The sequence below is a fragment of the Colius striatus genome, chromosome 12, assembly GCF_028858725.1.
Source record: "Colius striatus isolate bColStr4 chromosome 12, bColStr4.1.hap1, whole genome shotgun sequence".
Classification (NCBI taxonomy): Eukaryota; Metazoa; Chordata; class Aves; order Coliiformes; family Coliidae; genus Colius; species Colius striatus.
The window spans coordinates 12,733,540-12,756,882 of record NC_084770.1 but is presented as its reverse complement, the minus strand read 5'-3'; positions in this window follow the sequence as shown (position 1 = coordinate 12,756,882).

Sequence of the window (23,343 nt, the reverse complement as noted above, 5' to 3'; positions counted from 1 at the left end):
ATTTGTCCAGTTTCTTTTTAATCCAGATAAGCTTTCAATGTCATATAGCAAGGATATCACTAGCTCTACTACTTTTGTACCAAAAAAACCCAACCTTTTTTGTTTATTTTTAGTTTGACATTTGCCAGCTTCATTTGAGGCCACTTGTTTGTTGCACTGAGAGATAGTGAATGGGCTGTCTCACAAGACTATCTCTAGGCCATTCCTAAGTCTGAAGATCGATGTCATATGCTTGTTATGTGTTTTTACAGATTTCAAAGTCTTGGACATTTATAGCAGACATTTCCTATCTTTTAAACATCTTTGTTTCTTCTCTATGAAATTTGTCTAGCCTTGCTTTTTGGGAGGAGACCATAACTGTGCACAACACTTCCTACTGTGCCCCTTGCCCCTTTCCCTGTTCAACAGGTTTTAGACTTCACTTACAGGATGTTTTCCAAAGGTTTAGTATTTGTGCAAATCTGGAAACAGCATAAAGCATGTACACAAACAAATTTCAGGTTCCTGTTTTAAAACCTGGGAAAACTGAAGGTTGGAAAAGGAAGAGCCACCAGGATTGTCCTGGGGGGGTGTGGACACATATACTTTTTTTCTTATTTTGGTTTTTAATAGCTATTACATATATTTCATCACATAGAAAATGGAAAATTTCAGCCATATGCAGAGTCAAATAAATTTCTGTGCAGCCGAATGAAGGTTATGGATTGAAACGTGTTACCAGAGGCACTTTGTGTGCTTTTCTGAAATGGAGCTGCATGTAGAAATGAGCTGCCAAATATAGGCCTCCTGCTTACGTTGTCTAATGCCTTGGCTGCTGTCTTTTTTGTTCAGTGGGTGAGGAAGCTGCTGAGTGAGTTCCTATGCTCTCTGTCTTTCACCATGTTCCTGCATTGCAGTTTGAATTTTCTACCACACATGTGCTTTTTATAGGGATAATAGTCATGTTCATTTGACCTCATGCAAATCAATGCTGAAGCTGGGTACCCTTTGTGCTTTTGCTGTATTTAAATTATACTATAGTGAAATGATATACTAGGTTATTTTCCTGTAGTAAAAACCCTGTGGACTGAATTTACAGGGCTCCTAGGCAAACTGCTGCAGAAGAGTAAATCCTATTATAAGATTTCTGAAGCCAGACTGAAGAGCTGATAAAAAGATGGGTCAGCTTTTTAAGTGTATTAACATTTTATTTATGACCTAGAATGGTCAGCTGCCTGCAATGTCCATAGGACTGAAAGGACCAAAGCTGTGGAAACTGTTCTTGCAGGAATGTGACATTGCTTCAGGCAGGCAGACTGACTGTTCACATCTCTGAACAGTGGGCATGAGAGCTGAGCACAGTGACTTCACAGTTCAGTTACACTCGCATATTTTGCATTACCCTGTGATTAAACTGAACAAGCATCTCCCAAAGGATTTTATGATGATATTCCTGCAGAGAGTCTAAGTGAAAAATTCTTGATGCTTAATGGATGTGTGGCTGTTGTCTTAGTTGTAACATAATGCAGCACAAAGCATGTAGGAGCTATTGTGTTTATATGAGTAGTTTTAGCATAAGATGGCTACAAACATTTTTATTGCTCTGTTGATCAGATCTTCTTTGGTGACTGGGCACATTTTGGTGATTATTAGCTTTGTCAAAGCTACCTTCACTGAAGTCAGTGCAACTGGAACTGGGATTGAAAAGACAGCTACAAGTTTCTCTCCACTGACTTTCCTGGCGATTTACTGTCTATGAATTGGAACAGTCATTTATTTGATCGTAACAACTATACAAGCTGCTGAAATGCAAGTAGAAGCTTGTAAAATAACCATGACTCTGTGATACTGAAAATGGGAATGATAAGGGTTAATGGAAAATGGTTGCTTTTTAGAAGCAGTAGGCGATGTGCAACAGTGCCAGGCAAGTCCTTAGCTGCAGTTGCTGGATGTTTAGAGATGGTCTGGTACCTGTGAGGTTGTTGTGACTCACAGAAAGCAAGCACTACTGCTGCTAGTGTAAATAGGGATGTCAAAAAGAAAACTTGAGTATACAGAGGATTGTTGGATTATTATTTGTGTAACAGCAAGCAGATACTGATTTTTAATGTCCAGCATCACTATCCTTATCTTTAGGCCAATATAAGTCACAAAGTGAAGGATGAATGAAGTGGAAGATAGCAAATTCTGGTCAACAACTAAGTATGTGTGTGTGGGCATTTTGGTTTCTCATTGTTTAGGGAGGATGAGTGGACAGGATGATGTATGAAGTGTGTGTATATATAGTGCTGTTAGTCATTTATATAATTGCGCTGACTCACTGTTTTTGATGCACAAATGCACAAAGATGGAGAGGATCAAGATCTATGATGTGGCACCCAAAAAGAAGCTACAGTGAGTGAGATGAAGAGTAGCTCTGCAGGGTTCTCTGGTCATGAAAGAAATGAGTTGCCTACAACCAATTTCACATGATATTTACATCGTAGTTACTTGTATTGGCATGGATCACTTTAAAGCTAGTCCTGTGACCAGAGGGAAAAATAGGGTTATATTGTAGGCTAAATCTAATCATAGCTGGGACCAACAATCTACTGCTTCAACATTGTGAACGTCAGTCATGTTACCAAATAGATACCTGAGGTGCATGGGCATTTCCAATGGGTTAGTGATGCTGAGGTCTGACAAGGAGTTTGGTGCAGAAGTACTGTTTCACTCTTGATTCCTCATATGTCAATATGATCTGTTGTCCCAGATAACAGGAAGCTATTGCACATTTGTTAACATCAGAGTGATTCCACAAAAGATTTTTTTCTAAACTAAGAATGCTGCACATGCAGATTCCTACATATGTGGAATTTGGTGAATGTGCATATTCACAGTGGCAGAAGAAGACATAATTATTTAAATGGTCATCTTGTACTTAAAGTTAGACAATGATCAGATAAATGTAGACCAAGAAAAGAAATCTAGGAAAACATTTTACTTCATAACACAAAAGCTATGTAGGAAGATAGTTGAGGTCACAAACTTCAGCAGACTGTAACAACAACAAAAAAAATTAAGTTACTTTGTACATTTAGTCTTCCACCTGCAGCCTCCTTGTTTCAATTTGTGCTTCCTGCCACTCTGTCATCCTGGCTCTTGTCCCACTTACCAGTCTGCTTTCCTTACCATGCTGCCTGGGGAAGGGGAGCAGAAGCATTGAAATCTAGGAGCAGGAGCATGTTTCTACTTGCATTTCTGTGCCTATTGCCTCAACAGTCTAGGATGGAGTTGCTTAGTGCCAGGAGACTAAGCATTCAGAAGCTGCATGGGAAGAGCTAAGTAGTATTTTTCATAGAAATGGTGAAAAATAAGTTTCTATGACAAGGAACATTTATACATAGCAAGCCACTTAAGGGAATAGTTGTGTAGTGAATTTTGTTAACAGAGGCAAGGAGAAGTTTCTACTAATGCTAATTTTTACAAATGAATGAGTACTCCTGATACAATGTCCAAAACCAGACCTTGTAAAAATTCCCAGTGTGTGACAGATAATGTGGAAAAATCTTCAGCTCCATTTATTGAAATATGGCAAAGTACTGAAATTGCCCAATGGTTCCATTATGGCAGTTATACATCATAATGCTAGGCACTATAATGTTACCTGTAGGCAGCATTGCCTGCTCTGATTATTTTAATTTACATCCTTCTGTTATGATTTAACTCATGGGTTTTCCCAAAGATTTTCAGCTGCATAAATAGCCTGTTTCACCTATTCCCAGACTTCCTTGTTTTTCCCATTGAAATTGTCTCTGCTGATGGACATATCTATGATTTTGCAGTTTGCATAGGTTTGAGCATTGCTTGAGAACAGTGTGACACAGTACTACAAATAAGACATTAGAATAAAGAAATTATTTGTTCACTGCTATTTACTGATTTGCTTATCATGAATTTTGGCATTAGAAAATGAATATAGTTACGTTCCATCTTTCTGGGAGTGTTCAAAGACACATATTTCTCTGTACATATGACTGCATAGCAAACTATTTGTTAAAGGAAAGTAAGGAGTGTTTACTAACATTCTCATGACCAAAAAGATAAAAATAACCAATATTTGACTGTGTGTAGAGTCCTGTTTTGTTTGTTTTTAGTGGCAAGCTGTTGTTTTTGGCAAGTTAAACTACTCTATAAACCTTCCTTTGGGTAATTGTTGGAGTTTGCTGTGTTTGTAACATGAACAGCAGTGTAAAATAACAAAAGTCTTGAAGCAGATGTTTCCGATTTTTGAGACATGGTCATCCACACTAACAAGTGTATTGAATTATTTTCATACTAGTTCTGTTGGAAAGGATCTGCAATAAAATTGCCAAATAGAAATTTCAGTATTAGCTACTTCAAGGCTTAAAAAGCCTCACCTAGGTATAGAAGATTGTGTAAACATCTAGGAGATTCAGGGGGGAAAAAAAGGTCGTTTTCACCTATAGATTTTGCCTTTGAAGTTTACTTTTTCTCTGTCCATGAATGTTATCATATTTTTTGTTTTTTTAATGAAAGCTAAGATTCTCAAGTAATGACTCCTGTCAGAAATTGAGCCTTTCAGAAACAAACCAAATGGCAAAAACTTGAAGAATAGATACTAAGCAATGCTGTCTTGACATTGCTCAGAATTGTTTATTAAACAACTCCATCAATATCATGCTTCTAGCCTTGCTCTATGCTCTTGAATGACTGGTAATGTTTAAGACCTTAAGTTTTAGCAGTTCAGCTGTATGCATTTTTACCTTTTATAGAAATAGAAGAATCTCACATGTATTAAGTCACTGAATAGGAATTATTAAATCAGAGAAGTGTGAGTTCTAGATTGCAAGATCAGATGTGAAGGAAACAAAAATATTTTAGCAAACAATGATCGCTTTTTTTTGTGCTTTCTCCAATTGAGGCTTGTCCCTGTAAGTGCAGAATTCTATCAAACAACAATTCAAATTCAAAGCTCTGTTTTCAGATAACTTGCCTCCTTCCCAGAATGCCCTCATACACAGTATTTATTTTGCTACTTAGATTGTTTTTACAGAGATCCAAACCCTGTCAGGCTGAGCTCTGGTCTCCCTCAGCTTTATGGAATATTTCCAGAGGAAATGTTGAAATGGATAGATAGATCATGTCTCAGTTGCTCACATCCCAGTAACCGATTACCTGGTCTGATAGCTTGATCGTAAATTAACTTGGTACTTTTAGATATTTAGATAATTCTTCTGTGACTCAATTCTGAATTCTTGACCTGACTGAAGTTTTTATAGTCTTTTTGTGTGTGTACACTTAAAGAACCAGGACCAGCATCTGATACAGCCAGGTGAGAACCTTATAAATAGCCAGACTGAAAAAAGCTGTGTATTTCTTCAAAACAAAATAGTGAACAGTGAATAATGTGATTTTTTTTGTTTGTTTTTAAATGCAAAGCTAAGATAATGAGAGCCTGAGTAAGTCTTGGCTATAGCAAAATGGCCTACCCAATGAGGCAGCAGAGGGAGTAGGATGGAAGTTGCAGGAAGGCGGTGTTTGCTGAGGGCTCTTGAAGCTGCGTGGAGTCTGACAGTGCTAACAGCTATGTTGTAATTTTTTTTGTAATGTTACCATGGCACCTGAATTAACAAACATTTTAAAATTACTCCAGCATTTCAGCTCTTAGCATGGTGCTTTTCAAAATGATCAAGAGCATTGGGGCCAAGTTGGTCACCTGTGCAAAGCTCCATCTGGGATCATATCACCTAGAGAGTCGGAATCTCTACTACTGTTCATCTCAACCTGCAATGCTAAACTCCCCTTACTACTTCTCTGCTTATGTCTTACAGTTGGATTGAGGCATTATTGCAAGAATCAAAGCCTCATTTTGGCAAACAAAAATACTTCATCCTTTCCTTCACCACTGCAACATTAAGGTGTATGGAACATGCTTAGGTTGTACACCTTGCACAAATTGCAGTTTGATGGCTACCCTACTGTGAAGCATTTTATTGTAATGGATGAACTACAAAAGGTGGTTTATAAAGGAATCACATGATTGTTTTTTTATTATTATTTTTAGGGGGGTTATATGTTGGGCAAAAATACATCTGTTGTAGAAGAGTATCCGTTCTGTGTCCTTGGACCTAGGGCAGCTGAAAACAGGTTGTGCAGAGACTGTATTGGGCAAACGATGACTAAAGATGTAACAGCAGCATCCAGGGGTTTACAGTACTGCCAGCGCCACAGCACTAGTCCCTACTTGCCCTCAGCCTCCTCAGTGAGAAGAGCTGGCCTCCAGCCTGCCTGGCCCTGTCTCTGTGGCAACGTGGTCCCAATGCCAATGAGGAAGGAACTTGTTCTGGCTGTGCTCCATGGTTCTTCATAAGTGCCACCTTGGGCCTGAGGTCTGAGAACACTGCTTGCTGGAGTCCCTGAGATTCTACCTCATAAATCCTACTAATTTATAAAATTATTTCTATAATGTCAAAGTCTTTATCTTGCCTAGAAGTCTCTGCTTGCTTGCTTTTTTAAAAAAAGATATTTATTTTAGAAAGCCAACTTAGAGTTGCTTACCCAGCCTCACTGGAAACTGGGGAGGAAAATGCTTTTCCTGAGTTACAAACAAGTTTGGTGTGTGGGTGAAAGTTATTATTCTGGTAAATAAATGATTCCCTCAGTTAATTACAAGGGGCAGAGCCATGCATGGTTCTTTAGTAAACAATCAAGAGGAAAAATGTGTAACATAACATTATCAGAAAAGGCTTAAAATCTGTGGGATTTTAATGCAGCTAAAGTAACATAATGACAATGTAGTGACAGAAAGGGCATTGAAATGCCTTTCATTAAGGAAACGTTGTTTGTTTTTCTCCTTTGTTGTATAAAACGTGCAAATAGTGGGCAGTTCTGTACTGGCAAGGAAGCAGCTGTGAGTATTTTGGCAGTAAATATGACTGCAGAAAAAACAAAAGGGACAACGCGCCTAAAGGGCTTAAAGTTGTAAACTATGGCCCAGGGAAAAGAACATCTCCTGCTGCTGACTGTAGCTTGTATAAAACTTTTCACAGGTAATTTCAAGGGCCAGGAAGGCAGATTACTAACATTGCTATGAGGCAAAAGTTCTGCTTTTCTACTTCAGAAGACCCCAGGGATTCACAAACATCTCCTGGCAAATGGCAGTGATGAATTAATGACTTAAAGTTAACTCTGAAAAGTCTCAGTACAATCCAAAACTGTTGTGGACTCTGCTTGCTTAAGTGTACAGACTTTTTTCTCTCTTACGGGGCCTGTTGTCAGTAAATATATTTTCTGGAAGCCTTACATGTAGAGCCAGTAGTTACCTGGTGCAGATCATGCTCAAAAACATCCCTCAGGCCTATCAGTCATCAGGCTCAGTGCTTGTGGCAAGTGCTGCTGTAGATAGTTGATTTGCTTAGATCTATAAAAAATTGCCTTCCCTTAGGATAGTGTTCTCAAATACATTGGGAGTCTTATCAGAGGAAATAATCTTTAAGACAAAATAGTTTTGTTTTGGGTTGTTTTTCTTTTAATGTGAGGTTTTGACACAAAGATACATTATTTTTACAGTCTCAGAAGAGCTCAATAGGCATCTGTTACTGCAGTAGCTGAGTCTCTTGTGTTCCATACAGAATGTGATACTACACTTATCCAAAGCATGGCCTCAAGCTAGCATCTGCATCAGTGTCAGTTAGGGATTTCAGATCCGACTTGTACTTTGTTTGGTCTGGAACTGTTTTATGGAAAAAATAGCTTACCTACTCCTTCTGCATTCACCTAGGAGATCCCTCAGTCTCTTATTCCTCATTATACAGGAAATAACTCTTAATGAAAAGTCACAAGTGTCTGTCTTTACTGCAAATGATAGACCTGTCTCTGTGTTAAGAGTATATCTCAGCTGAAATCCTTCCTAGTCAGCTGTTCTAACAATACCAACCATTCAAACTCTAGATAAAAATCTTTATTTTGACGCAGCCCACACTGTTCTTGAAACAAGCTATTTATGTTCCACAATTATCTAAATGTATTTCTTCCCATTTGTTACTTATTTTGGGGAAGTATTTCAGACAACATTTGTCACACTTGTATATTCAGCTCCAATCACACACTTACTGTTTGCAGGATGATCTTCAACAAGCAAGTGAAGTGAAGGTCAGATAGATTGAAGATTGCTCTCATTCTTTAGCAAGGAACAGCTTTAGCTGAGTCCTTACTGATGAATCAAAATGTAGGAATTTGTTGCTAAGACAAGGTTCATTCAGCAAAAATATTCAGCGTTTTTGTTATCAGAGTTTGGGCAGCTATGGATTGAGGAGATAGTGACAGCCACAGGGATATGTGATCTCTACCATAATGGAAGGAAAACTTTAATACAAAGCTCCATATCTTTATAGAATGCATGATAGTAAGATTAAGATGCAGCTTGTTCCATTATCATATGAGAATTGGATTTTGGAATGCACAAGAGAATTGTGATTAGCTGCACCAAAAAGAAAAAGTTAACCTAGCTTTTCGTGCTTTGTTTAAAGTTTTCATATCTTCAATGGGAAGTACTAATAAAAAAGCAGAAAAAGAGGACTGATGATAAAACATCCCTCACCAGCAGATTGAAGTCATGGTCTTGAACCGTCCTGGCAGGATAAGAATGCATCTGGGTGCAGAACTCTTCATGGCAGTCAGACATCCTGTATTTTCGCTTCTTTGACCAGATGTAGTTAACTTGGTTCTTTGGCACAAAGGCCACTAAATGCATAAAGAGCACTCTGATGCTAAATGGAGAAAGTGTTTTAAAGAATCTACCAAGCAGGCTTGGCGAGATTCATTCATATGTGTACCTCTCTTCTTTGGAGTGATAGTGTGATGAGAGGAGACTAAGGGAGTATGTTTAGTGCCTCTTCTCTAAAAACAGATGTAAGTTCCAGACATGGAGGCTGGCTTGTGTGACTCAAGGAGCAGGACTTGTGTTTTACGATTCTTCTCTCAATCTTTTTATTTCCATCTTTCACTCTAAAAATGCAGTCCAGAGGGAGGTGACCTGATAAGCTTCTCACAGCTTGCTATGCTAGCCTTTATTTTTTTTTAAGAAAAAACACAACAAACAAACCAAAACTACGTCAAAAAGGAAAAATTTAGCCCATAGCTGCTGTTGAATTGTCACTAAGAATCACTTGGTTCTCCATATTAAAAGCTCTGCTTTTTTCCCCTAATTTAGTTGATTTAATTTACACATTGACTTCTGGTTTAACTGCATTTATAGGTGCTTTTTAGTATCTCTTTATGCCTAATGCTTCGAGGAGAATTTATTTGATTCTTGTTATAGTTTCAAAGAAATAAGATGCCACAAGTTGATTTAAATGAAAATATTAATGTAGTAGAGTTGTTTGTGCAGAATTTGCTGTGATTTCTGTAATCACTGTATTTTTCATCCAGGAAATTTCACCTACTCACATTTCATTTATCAGCACATTCAATATAATCCTCAAAGGCTATAATACTTGGATTTTTGGTTTTGAGCATGACTCGTCTCATGTTTCTGCTACTTAGAAATTAGTCTGTACATAATTTCTTTAAATGTCCTTCTGTCAGGTTCAGATCCGTAATTTTAAAGGAACAAGCCTACAGGGCTTCCAGATTTTGCCAATATGCAGAGAGTAATTTCATGAGCAATGTCTTTAACATCAAATCTCTGCTCTAGTATTTTAATATTCTCAAATTTTACTGTATGACACAATAACATTATTGACAAGAGTGATTACTTTTTTGACGTTAGGACAGAAACCAACAAGTTTGATTTTCTGCAGTATTCTGTTATTCTTAGCTCAAGGACAATAACATGCTGTGTGAGATCACCTAGGAACTTATTTTACTTTAAGTGCAAATTTTAATTCAAAAGAATGATGATTAAAAAAACATTTATCTCATGAAGGCATTTGATTTTTTTTTCAATTGTAGTGAATTTCTGCAGCATTGATACTTCTGAGTCTTTCTCTGCAGTATAGGAAGAGAGAATCCAAAGGGATACCATAGCTTGCATGACAAAGACTTAAAGCTTTTTTTACTTTGACTAGTCCAAAGAAGATTTGCAGAAAAAAAGAATTCTGGAACATTTCAATGCCTCTTTCACATACAACTAACTTTTAAATACGTTTAATAATTCTGAGACCAAATCCACCTTTTGGCACTTCTAGTGTAAGTAGAGAAGATTATCTTTTAGACATTGGCAATGCTATTGCTTTAGAAGATTCCTTCTGTTTTTACCATTTTTATAATACCTGAAAAGCTTCATCTACTCAGTTTCTCATCAATTTATTCTCTCATCAGTGATAATGTTGAGGGTGCACATATCTGGTTTTTCTATTATAAGTTTCTCCAGTTTACTGGACTGCAGTAGCCTTGTTCCTCAATGTGGGGCAGATGGCATGGGGAAAGTTGGTGCGTTACTTTTCCACAAAGAAAAGACATATGGCTTCAGTCATATATAATACAATAGGCTGTTTTGGTAATAGATCATATGTATCCAGCCACATGAACCTGCTGTTTCCTATACTGATGTTCCAATCCAATGTTCACTCTAGCCCTTAAGAGCAAAAGCAGATTATGTATAATTGTAGTGCTTCTCTGAATCACAAAAAGTTGAGCACAAATCTTTTCCTGAATTTGCATTTATGTTTGTCAGTCTGCTGACTCCCAAGTGTATTTTGGCATTTTGTCTCTCTTCCATGTTGCCAGTAGGAGTTTTAAAAGTTACACAAAAATGGGTACTCTGTTAACTTTGATGGCAAGCTCTTTCACACCCTTCTTTTCTTCTCAACAAAAGGAAAGCAATTGCCCTGAGTAACACATGAAAATTGGCAGGAGTTACAGATGGCACTGTCAAATAACCAAAGAAAAAATGATGTCCATCTACTGTGATTTGTCTGGGTGTTTCTGTCATTTCCCTGACACTATGCTATACTTATCCGTGGCACATGGACAAGACTTGTCATTTAGATAAGAGCCAAAGTGAACAGAGAAAGTGAAGCCATAGTAGATTTATTAGTTTGGATTGAATGCAGAAGAAAAACTACTGTAGAGAGTTTTGATGTTCACATCATGTGATTCTGCACTTGCTATAAACAAGCAGCTTGATTTTTCTGGTTTTTATAAATATATTTTTCTATGAAGTTAAAATACAGTATCTCTGCATACCTTGTAAATGGTTCACTTATGCTGGTTATAAAACTATGTATAGCTGTGGCATCAACCTCGATTCATTCTTGTTTTTTAAAAAACATGCAAATAAATGGACCATCCACAGCAATCTGTATTGTCAGGTGCACAGAGTGAATTCCCCAGTTTCTAGCCTTCTTATTAATCCTAACAGTATGTGTTTGACAGGCCGGGTTTTGTCACGTGTTTTTGTCCTTAGTGAGGCCTGTTACAAAGTACCTTCATGATCTCGACACTTGATACTCCCATGTGTTTGAGATGCTTTGGTTTAGAGAGCAAGTTCATGAGAACTATCTGTATTTTTGGAGGCATTCTTCAGAAAATTAAGTAGGTTCCTGACCCTTCTCTGAGTATATATGACGGGGAAAAAAATGGTTTTGGTGAGGAAATAGAATCACAGAATCATTTTACTTGGAAAAGACCTTTAAGATCATTGAGGCCAATTGCTAACCCAGCATTGCCACATCTACCACTAAAGCATGTCCCTCAGCACCACATCAACAGGTCTTTTAAATACCTTCAAGGATGGAGACTCCACCACTTCCCTGGGCAGCTTGTCCCAATGCTTGATAAGCCTTTTGATGAAGAATTTTTTCCTATTATCCAATCTAAACCTCTCCTCGTGCAACTTGAGGCCATTTCCTCCTGTCCTATCACTTGTTACTTGGGAGAAGAGACTGATCCCCACATCATGATGACTTCATTTCAGGTAGCTAGAGAGAGTGATAAGATCTCCCCTCAGCCTCTTTTTCTCCAGGCTAAAATACTAGTATGTACTGGTAGGTACAAAGATGGAGGCTTGGAGAAATTGTATAGTGTGGGTGGAATTAAGTCACTATAGTTCAATATTAAAAACAATAAAGACAGTAATTATGTTATGGGAAATAGCTTGAGAGCACATTGTTAGTAGGAACAGATGTAAAATGATGAGGTGGAGGAATAAGTTAAGAAACTCTTTCTAGATATTGCACTACTATTTTTTTTCCTGCTGCACTATAAACGGTGATGGATGTAGTAAGAAGTGGAAGTATTTTGAGGCACAGCTTTCAAACCTTTACTTAGATTCATTAAAACATATCAACGTGACTAAAATAAGTGTCTCAACTGAAACAAGTTGTCAACCCTCTGGAATAATCTCTGGTTATCTCCATTTCTGCCACATAAAATCTAACATAGCCATAAAAATTAGGAATCTAATAAAACATGATGGCAGCAGGGAGAGTGGGGAGAGGGTCAGCAAATAGTTTGCTATTACTCTTCAGGAAAACTGCCACTCTGGATCTTAGGAGAGGAGGGATAAGGAGGGATTCCTGCTAAGTCTTTATGTGAGGAGGAACTAAATGCAAATTATTCAGTTTGCTTTTAGTTCCTGTGTGGACATGAGGAGCCTGTGTATAGGTAGATGGCAGGTTAGACAGCAGAGGCATCTGGGAGAGGGAAGGCTGCCTGGCTACCTGTCATGCCAGCCTCTACTCTAGTACATGTCCAGACAAAATGAATGAGTACTTTGAAGTATTTTTTTTTTAGAGTGGTCTGCTAGAAAGGTTTTGCACTGCTTTTGTAATCTGAAAAGAAAAATTATATGAAAATTGTTGTCCATTGCTGTAGAGAGGAAATGCTGATTAAGAATGAACATTTATTTTTCTATGTGATCAATAGCAGTTGAGGACAAAACTTATCAGTAAGGGTTTGGGAAGAAACAAGATTGTCTGGAAAGGCTCTATAGCACGTGGATGTTATATTTCAACTATATCCTTGGTAGCAATGGTATGGCTGCAATTCTGTTACTTTTAAGAGTGAGTCAGTTATCTTAACAAAGGGGTGGCACCCGCTTCCACTGGTGTAGTATAAGTTGTGAATCGCAGCTTGCTGGTGAATTTGCCCGTTGCTCTTAGTGTGTTGGGGCATGTAACAGGCTAATTTAATCTTATAAATAAATTCCATGTGACCTAAAAGGCTGTGGTGTTGCCTAATTAAAAGGCACTTGCTCCAGCTCAAGCCAGAAACATTTCCCCAAAAGGAAAACATCAATGCTATTATCATCCCTCTTTTCCTAAGAAGGGATTACTTCTTCCAGAATGTACTAGTATTTAAAAAAAAAACCAACCCTACAAGAGTAATTTTACTGCATCAGACCTAAAGTCTGTTTCATCTCTGTCATCAGCTGTGGAAGTAGTGAATAGATATAAAAGCAAGACATACATAGAGTGGTCCATTCCCCATGGAGCCTATGGAAATCTGCAGTTAAAAGGGCTATCAAAGTTACAGACTGCATGAATTGTGTTAATGTCCATCAATAGACCTATTATTTGTAAAGTTAATTCCTATTTTGAACTTGCTTACATTTCTGATCATCCCAGTGTCCTGTGGTAAAATAATCAATGACTTATGTAAAAGTATTTATTCTTTTATGCTTTAAAGGGTAGCACAAACTAATGTGACTTGTGTAATTGTGATATTCTAAGAAAGTCAATAATCACATCCTATCCATCTTCTCCACGTTGATAGGGATGCATAATATGAGCATGCTCCATCCTTATTGTCAGGTTGCAACTCTGAAGAATCCTTTAATCTATATTTTTAGAAAATAGTTTTGTACTTGTAATCATCCTTAGTTGCTCTTTTTTGCTATGTGTGTTATGTAGTGAGCTTATTAATTGCACTCAAGATTCAAAATGCAGGCACCCAAAGGACTTATATAAAAGCATAATGATGTTTCATGTTTTGTTCTCTGTTCTTTTCCTAGAAATGTCTAACATCTTATTTACATTTAGACCACTGGGCATTGAAATTATATTTTTATTGAAGTAACTGTTACTTTAAGCATTATCAGAGATTCTAGATTAGATTTTAGTAGGAGGAGGTAATTTAGAGCACATAATTTTGTACATAGTTTTCCCCATGCACATTTTTTTTATTTGTTGATGGTAAATTTTATCTGCCCTTTAATTACTCATTCAGCATTATCAGGTCTTGCTGGAATGCTTCTGGGTTTGTTATGTTCTTTATTAACTTGAATGATTTAGCATCAACAGGAGGATTATTTATTCTTATAATTTGCTTTATATTCTTTACCAAATCTTTAATCTGTCAGGGGATGTTCCTTCTTATCCAACGGTAGTTTACTTTTCTTAAAGGTCACCGAGGGACTTTTCTAAATTAATTTCTTTTAGAAAATATAGGACCCTCCATGGCTGCACTACAGTGGCTTCCTTGCAGGTTTACAAATTTAACAAATTTGAGATTTGACTTTTATTAAAAAAGAAGAAAACTTGACTCATTTTCCATTCTATCATATTTGTTACAGTGCCTAGTACACATATATTTTATTTTACTTGCAACATGTCTACCCCAGTTAAAAGCAATTTCCTAGGTTTGTAGTTGCTTGCATCAACCTTGCCACCATTTATTCATCTGATATGGAGGCCACTTAAACAAAAGGCTTTATAGTGTAGCTAGTAAATAGCAATTTCATGAACAAGTTGCTTTAAACTCCTAGCTGAATACTATCTGGTATGTTGTTCAGGTGGTGACTTGGATCTTACTCATTTAAGTGGTTTCAAGAAGTAAAAGCTTTCTAAAAACACTGCAGATTTTAATAAATCCTTAGATGTGTGCAGAGTCTCTTTCTCTGGAGGTTTTCAAAACCCAGCTGGATGCATTCCTGATTGAGGGGAACCTGCTTTAGCAGGAGTTTGAACTAGGTGTTTTCTGAGGTCTCTCCCAACCCCTAGCATTCTGTGATTCTGTGATATAGTTACTTATCTTAATATTACTGGTATGGATTTCAGACTAAGTTGACTGGAAGAAAAATTACTTGGGTGGAACACAGCTCTACTTTGTATTATTGAAAGTCTAAAATTTAGCAATAGAATACTGCATATGTAAGCAGATGATTCTTTCTCAGTTCAACATAAGTTTGCTCACTGCAAAACACCTGACATGGGTGCTGCTGCAAAATTGGAATATCTTTTATTTGTAGCAATAACAATTCATTGTTCTAAATAGAATTTTAGGAGGCTACTTTCTTGTACCTTTGAATCGTTATTTTCAGAAAAGAATTAACAGCAATAGCCAGATGATGTATCCACTGAACAGAATAGTATTACTGAATTTATCTAAAATGCTGTCTTAAACTGATAAATATAATGTGTTTTCGTCACCACTGGAAAAAAGAAAATGGACACCTTTCCAGGTTTTGGAATGTGTTTAAAAAAATCACCCACTCACACTTTATTCACAGACCTTTATTAATCAAAAGCCTGTCCTTGGAAATATACTCTGGTGCCACACGCCAGCTGAGAGTTTACATCAGCTAAAAACGTGGAAGAAGTTCCATTTGAAGGGGAGGCATTGGCACAGATCTTTTATTTCCACACTTCATTAGCTCACCTTTCAGGGAAGAAACATTGTTTCTTTCTTGCAACAAGAGCCTCATTTCATTCAGCCTGTGATGAAGATTCACAATTCAGTCACCAAAATGAAATTACCAGGGGGAGGGGGAATAATCATTTATCCCATCAATAAACTGTTAAATTGTAAATTTATAACTGGTTCAGTGTGGTTAGATTACTCATAGAAGAAACTGCTGCAGACAGAAATTGAGTTACCTAGGCCAGTACTGAGTGACAGACAGGGAACTTTTACAGTTGATATGAAATATTTATATATAAGGCATACTTTACTTAATATTAGCTGCATAAATAATTCATCTGAGAAAGAAGACAGAGATGCTTAGAATATTATATTTGACAAACCTGATTGTGCTCATGAAAGTGTATGCACACACAGCTTAAAAGTAATAAGTTTAAAATAGGAATCCTAATGCCACCAATATCACAAGTTACTGAAATGGAAGAAAAGCAACCTTAGCTTTTCTTTGCTAACAAGATTTGTCTGGGAGCAGCAACAAAACCATTAAGTCCTCTATGCCCATTATTCAAATTTATTGTATAGCAACAGTATTTGATTACCAGACTGATTACTTGTGAAGTGCCTCTGTGTGTGTGTGCACAATCTAGAGATTGGCTGCAAATACCTGATTACCAGACAAGTCCTGTTGGGTTGTTTGTCCTTTGTTCCTAATTGGATGAAGCACTTATTGGCTCTTGTGCAAGTAACTGTTTGCTGTGAAAGTCCCTTCCCTGGTGGAATCAGAAAATACACTTTCTACTATTTCTTGTTTTATCACAGAGAAATCACAGACAATCCAAATACTGTCTTCTGCAAAATAGTCCCAAACACAATGTTAAAAAATTATCTGTATAGTTGGTGCCCTAAAATGAGGTTGTTATAAAGAATTCTGCCTTTTTCTATCTGGCATTTGCAGGCTTTTACTTTATATGCATATGGTTCATATACATTTGGTTTTGACTTCAGTGAGTCAGCAGATGAGCTTCACTTGCTAAGCATAGCTTCAAGAGGGAGCAGCCAAATGCTCCACAGTGCTGGAGGTGGGCAAGAGAGAAGTGGACTGTGCATCCTGCAACGCAGAGCTTCCATATCTCTCCTGTACTGGGGTGGAGGCCTGCTGTGGCAGGAGTGGAGCTCGTCAGCCTACATAAGTTTCAGACAGTTGTTCTAAAAGAGCAGAACTTTTTTACTTTGATTGATTTGGATTTAATACAAGCTTCACAGGACCATTTCAGGTTTCCTCAATATAGGAAGATGAAAATACAGTTTTTTACCACTTTTGCATTGAAGTTTGGCTCCCTGTATTGTACCAGAATTGCTGTGAGTATTACTAATTTATTCCTTCCATCTCCCCCTTACCATTCTATAACTCTTCTAGTATAGGCAGGAGCACAGTGCAAGGAGTCAGGCTTCTAGCCTTAGGTCTGTCAAGGGAGACTCAGAGAGACAGTTAAGCAGAATTTGTTCAAGTGACACTGAAGTGCTGACCTCCTGCCTCTGAACAATTAACTGAATCTTCTCAAGTACTTTAAGGTGTTAGAGAAAAGTTTACTGTTTAGTTTTCCAGATCACCTAACTGGAGATGAATGCCTGTACAGAAATGATGCAAGCTTTCTTTATGAGCAAAACAATACAATTTCCTCTTCTCATTGCTATCATACACAGACATTAGACTGGGAATTATTTCACTGTAAAGTGAAAAAAGAGATGAAACATTAGAAACACTCGTTACAGTGTCAGGAAATCAAATGCTGAAGAATGCAAAAAACCCAAAAGGTATCTTTATTTAAGTCTCTAAGGTCCTTTTATAAAGTTTACCATTTTTTTGTTGTAACAGGGTTTGTGGTTTTGTGATGAAGAATAACTAACATATCTTTCTGACAACTTTAACTTTCTTAAGTGTGAAAAAAAACTATTAATTTTTTACATTATGGACAGTTGATTTTCCTCTTCTATGATAATAGAATTAAGAGTTGAAACTTTCTGTTACCTCACTTTCTTACTTGGACTTTGAGAGCTGCTCTAGAATGATACTTCTGAGTATGAAATGTTTTTGTGTTAATTGAAGGCTGGAAAGGAGCTTTTGGGTTGTTTGGGTTTTTTTTGGGTTTTTTTTTTTTTTTTTAAAGTAATCTGTGTAAATCCATACTCTTCTAAGTCATCCAAGGCTCTTAATTAAAAGGATTTGAAAATGCTCATCACCTCACAGGGTTGTAGCCAATATTACTCTGCTACTTGGATATCTCTCATTGTCTGTATTTTATAGTGCCAGTAACTTTTTCTCCCTTAGAAAGTTTTAAAAAGTTAAACTTTGCTTCAATAGTCATGAAAATGAAGTGGTGAATTAGTTGTTATATGTTATATAATATACTGTATAATGTACTATAGAAATATACTCTATAGAAATTTTTTGGGGGCCAATGGGAAAAAATGGTTTATAGAAGCAATCGTGTGATGTGAATGATACAGTAACATAGTCCAAATACACAGACACAAGTGTTCACTGAAACAGCTTTGTTACCAAGTACAATCAAATTCTGGAGAATATGGGCTCTGGACTAGTTGCCAAAAGCTGAGATACTTGAGAATATTGGTCATACAGTATTGGCATATTTTTAATTATTTAGCCAGTAGTCAGATGGAACACTTCTAAATGGATTTTGTGACCTAAGAATTGAATGGTCCCATTGACCTTTTGTCACTAAAAATATCAGAAGACACACCTTGCCCATGGCTTTCTGGGTAGGTCCTTTGCTTCCCACAGAGCTGAGTGCTTATCCATATATATATAACAGAATGCAGAAAAAAACCATTATTTTAAGTATTGATATCCACTCTTTAAATAGAGACAGATATGATAGAGAGACTTCCTACCTTAGCTTAAAGTTTCAGGGTTTTTCAGAATCTTTATGTATTCAGCCACATTGTAGGTGAAGGACTAGAGAATTTAAAAGATCGATTTAATTCTCTACTAATCTATCTAAATACTAATATAATCATAGTAGTATGAATGTAATGTACTTCATAATTACTTATTTTTGCATACTTTGCTGACAAACTGACTGGAAGGAGCAACGTGACATTGCTGAGAGTTCATTCTGGTGAAGATTTACCTTTGTGCATCACAGTGGGCTATTTTCAGACAGTTCACCTTTTAAACAAAAACTAAACATTATGGTTAGGAAATTGTGAAACTTACTGAAATGTTGTTAAAAGTTTGATTATAACTAAAAGGGAACTATGTGAAATGACACTCTTTTGTGCACTGTCTGCTGTTGGAGTCTTTAGTACTCAGTCTTGTAAGTTGAGTTTGCTTGCAGAGGCAAGCAAAGTTTATTTGCTGTGCAGACAGCACTGCTTTCTTGGCTGGGTATCCGACTGAGCACACACTGCTCATACAGCAAGTGTCCTGGTAGGGCAGGTGTGCCTTTGTGTTGTTTTGGTACACATGATGCTCTGCAAGGGCTGATTGCAATCTTGGTGTTTTGGTTTTGTTTTTCCTCAAATTTGGGTGATTATATTTTCAAGAGCAGCATGATTCTTCATGGCTTTGCTTTCTTCTGTAGCTATCTGTGACAAGAATACTCGAGTTATAAACAACAAGTGTGATATAAAATTCATCAAGAGGAATAAACATAAGCTTGATAATGTAATTTAATGTGCTTCTGCATTAGGTATTATTTTCTGACTATAGCTGCAGTTCAACTCTGAACCCTTACTCACTGAGGTCATTAGTGGTGCTGTTAGTGACTTCAGTAGGACTAGCAACAAGTTCTCAGAGGGAAAATTAAAACAAACACCACTGACTCAACAAGTAATTGAAGCTTTTGCAAGCTGAGAATTCTAGAAAATTACTTCTCTGTTGTATCCTTTCAAAAGCTTGAAATTATAACTTTTTACTCCTCTGGTGATTTTACGGTTTTCCATTTGGAAATTCATGACCCTTTTCTTCTTTAGCTTTTTAGTGAAAGCTAAAGTTACAGACTATTTTTTATGTTATTGAACAAACTGGGCTTATGCTTTACCTGTAGCTGATCATGAAGTATTGGGAAAGAAAATATAGAGCTTTTGTGTGCATAGGTTACTCTTTAATGACTATTTTCTTCTCTCTTCTATTAAGGCAGAAGATATAAAACTGTTAGTCTCCAGACTATGTCGTTAAAAGTGTTTGTGATTAAGAATTAACAGTTTAAGTGTTGATTTATGAACAATTATTGACAAGTGACCTGCCAAATTTACATGAAATAATTGTAATGAAATAAGGTCTCCCTGCCAAAATATTTCTTGTAATGGTGCAAATTTAAGGGTTATACAGTAAGAGCTGGGTAACATTTGCATGTATTTCTAGATGTGTATATTAAGAGACCTGACTAAACTCTTAACATTTTTAGAGAAGTAATGAATTCCACACTTGTATCCATGAGGCAAGATGCTATCTGACACTTACAGGAGTGAAGACAGAGCTAAAACAGAGGTTTTATGTTGAGAGATGCAGGAGGAATGTGTGAGGAATGAATGAGGAATGCATGAGGAAAAAAAACATGAAAATTGTTTGTAAAATATAGCTTGTCTTTTCTGTTATCTGACTTTTCTCCTTATAGTTCTTCTACAGACAAAGTCTTCCAATATTAAAGGCAAGTCTACTACAGGAGGAAAACTTTTGAAGGGAAATGGGAGGGTGCCTTTGGCAACTTTTGGTGCACCATTCCTTAACATCTCCCTCAGTTTGTTCAGCTTGTGGTTCAAAGATCAAATTGGGCCATTGATCAAAATGTGTGGCAACGCTGTCCAGAGATACAGCTAGGCTGCTTTTTATTAATTTATTAATTTAATTTTAGTTTGTGCCTTCAATAATCTCTATTATATTATAATATATTGTCTATAAAAATCACATATAAACAAATCCTTGAAACTTAGAGGGGCCTGCCCCACCTGTACGTACTGCCCCAGTCCCTCTGGGCCAGGTACCTGGCGAACTCAAGGAGGCCATTGAAGAAATTCTGTCTTTGTCCTCTATTGCATTGTTTTAATTGCTTTAAAGTATTTGAGTCCTGTTGTTTAACAGTGATACACAGGCTCTGTGATGCGACTGAGGGTAAAAAAATATCAGTATCACAAAGTGCTTTAAAAAAGGAAATGAGGCAATTCCATTTCAGAGATGAGTAAACTGGCACTTAAGAGCTTCTGTCACTGCACAAGAAATGATAAAACAGTAAAATGCACATTTTCAGCAGTTTGGGGCTGGAGTGGATTTGGTCTATGCTAATCTGTTCCTTTATCCTACTTATAAAGAACTGGGGAGCTGTGTTCTAGCTGAAGAAAACATTTGAGTCTTTTCAGTTCCAACGTGTGAAGAGTTTTGCCGAAATACATAGGGTGGCTTCAAATCTGAACATGTAGAAATGTTCTTACCTGCAGCAAGGCTGTAGGATGAGTTTCTCTTGCCAATCCATTTTTCTTTTTGTCTGGCAAGGCTGACAAGCATCTCTCAAAGTGTAAAGGGAAATGTGCACAGCAAATGAATACTGGGAAGGGGCCTGTGGTGCTAGCGTAATTAATTTTCTTGTCATGTTGCGTTGCCTGAATTGTAAACAATAGCAGAAAGAGCTGGTAAATTGTTCAATTTCTCTTGAATGTAAAAAAGGTGGAAGTTTTCCTGGCTTAAATTAGTTGTTGCTGCTTCTTCATGGTACCTAAGTGTTGTTAAAGGGTTTCTACAGATCAGCAATATTGAACAATAACTATTCTAACACTGGCTGGCACATTCCTCACTATTTGTCAATATTTAGATTATGAAATATAGCAGTTCCTACTTTCCACCTTCCTGAAATTAGTTTAACTCCTTAATTTGTTTCCTGAAAACCACAGACATAAGACTGCAAACTTAAATCTTATTACTAAATTTGTGGCTGAAAGCAATATAGGTGTCAGCTGCTTATGTCTGCATAAAACGTGGTAAGGCTTTTTTTTTCTCATTTATTCAGTCTTATTGATGTAACTTTCTCTTTGAAGTTTTTTAGTAATATTACCAGCCTGTCTTCTGAAATTTCTGGGTTTAGTACACAAGGATGATTAGGCTTCCAGTTGGAATTACTTTTATATTAAAAAAAGCCCTAAGCAAATATCATCCCCCAACCTTCCCCAACAAAAAATAACAAATCCCAAACCCAAGAAAATTCCCATAGAGGGTACATGCAATTTGCCTTTGTTTTTTCCAGTGGCCTGTGCCCAGAAAAGAAACCACAAAGAAGTAGATGTTCTTACATTTAATATCCAAGTTCTGATAAACACAAAATATTGGCATCCCAGTTTATGCTTTGACTTTTACCTCTATTTTCCTCTAGCTTAGAATCCTAGTTAAAAAGGACTGATAAACCCTGGACTTTCTGGATTAGTGACAGAACACAGGTGACAGCTTTGAGAATTTTTCAGAATGTTTCCTCCCAGGTAAGTACAGGATCATAGAAATAAATCTTTCTGTGGCAATGTCTCTGTTTTGGCAAAGCTTTTACCAAAAGGGTCTTTTAAATTCTAATGTGGAATTCCTACCCATTCCTCCTTCCTCCCTGTCTCTAAATTGTCTCTATTTTACTCTGTCTTTACAAATTTGATACTTGGCACTCAAGAGAAAGCATTTTCTATGTTGCATATGTCTGCTGAAGTTTGAGTGCTGTGGAGGAATCTTTTATTTTGGTGAAAAAGAAAAACAAATGTCAACACTTTTCCAAGTAGAGGTCTGTTTTTTCAGGATTAAGGTCAACTGCAGGAGGAATCTTCCTACTAATTTAAGACACTCACCCATCCTTTTGTTTTATTACATTATCTGAATGTGTAGATGGAATGGCTGATGTTCTGCAAGGTGTGGCAAACATGAACTGTTAGAAGAAATGTGCTGTAGTTAAGCATATTAATAACAAGGTCAATGTGGGACATTTCTGTAATTATGTGTTTCCCTCTGCTTTTCCCTCACCCTGAAATGAAGCACATTTGACTACTTGCTGTACACAGCTTAGTTGTGGAAAAACGTATCTACAGTTGTAAAGCATCAGCATTATCCTCTTTTCTTCCTTTAAAATACTGTGAAGCAGAACTACCCTTCTGCAATGTTCTGTCATGTTCAGTTCCCCTCATTCACTGCCGACTGCAAAATGGAATAGCAAATTCACATCTACACTTGCAAAAGGGCATCTCTGCGTCATTTCTAATCCAGTGCTGCCTGATCCCACTATCCTGGTGCTCTGAAGTGGGAGGGATGGCTGGGAGCTCTGTGCTACATAGTTCTTGATGTAATAGGCTGTGCCAGCAGCCTCACAAGGGCACAGTGAAGAAAGCAAGTGAACCTGAGATTTCAGGACCTACATGCTGTACTCAAAGTCTATTAATAATTTTTTACGAAGAATAATAATCCCCATATTTTAATTGTATTTTCATAGCTTCACATCTTCCTTTTATTTTTTTCCTCTAAATGTATTTTTATCTATGAAAAACAGTGTATGCTAACAGATGTGAAAACCTTATGGGTTCATTAGAAACTCTTTTTTTTTAATATGATGTTCACAGGTATGTATGTTTGCTTAGGTCATATTTCTTATATTGTTTGTGTTGTATGAGCTTAGGAAAGATTTTGTGATGTTATTAGTCTTGTAGCAAGACGATTATGGAAGTATGTTGGACTTCCCTTGGCAATGTTTTATGTTGCTTAGAAAAATTGCAAACACCAGATGTTGAGACTCTATTGTA